This window comes from Octopus sinensis, linkage group LG1 (genome assembly GCF_006345805.1).
Source record: "Octopus sinensis linkage group LG1, ASM634580v1, whole genome shotgun sequence".
Classification (NCBI taxonomy): Eukaryota; Metazoa; Mollusca; class Cephalopoda; order Octopoda; family Octopodidae; genus Octopus; species Octopus sinensis.
In genome coordinates this window covers 54932600-54933434 of record NC_042997.1, presented here as the reverse complement: position 1 = coordinate 54933434, position 835 = coordinate 54932600, and positions in this window count along the sequence as shown.

Sequence of the window (835 nt, the reverse complement as noted above, 5' to 3'; positions counted from 1 at the left end):
CCACGGAGTATTTGACAGAAGACCGACATGATTGGCGATTCGTTGTATTCGATGAGACTCGTCGGTCCTTTTCCTAAAGGAATTACGTTGGACAAGGGACTTTTCCTCCCTTCGTACATTTAATTGCTTTATCTAACATACTGTTGTCAATTTATATAGCTGGTCCCGCTGTTGGATCCTGCTCCACATAGGGAAGATCCTCTTCTTTCAGGCATTCTCTGCTAGGTGCAAATGCACCATTATCCATCCGCATACATTGGGTCCTGCCTTTGTACTCAATCTACACCACACAAGCTTTCCCCCTCTTATCTTGCTAACATCCAACCCGCTTATCTTCTAACTACGACACTATTCATCTGCTATACCATCACTGTCCTCTCTTCCTTGAACCACTTCCTTTTAAAATCCATCTCCCATTCTCACTATTATTCCTTCCTTCTTTATCACCCAATTCTGTGCCTCCAGTTATCTTCCCCTTTCATCTGGAATTCATCTTAGGGATGTCAAACCTAATTTTAACACCCTCACTTGACTGCTTCATTTTCAACACCCTATTATAGCTGCCGTCGGCAGCCTCCTACCACCTTTGTCTCCTAGTCACAATAGCCACTCCTACATAATTTCGATAGACATCTCTCTCACTCTTTCTCTTCCCCCCTCTCTCTCATTCCTCACATCATCTACATATTTTATGGTCTACCTATATTTGTTATACTGCTGCTCTCCTCTTTTCTTGTCCTTCCAATTATCACCTCACACACACACACACCATCGATCACACCTCTACCAAAAGAGAAACCCGCTGTGGCGGCCCTATTAGAGGTGCGTCGACTAG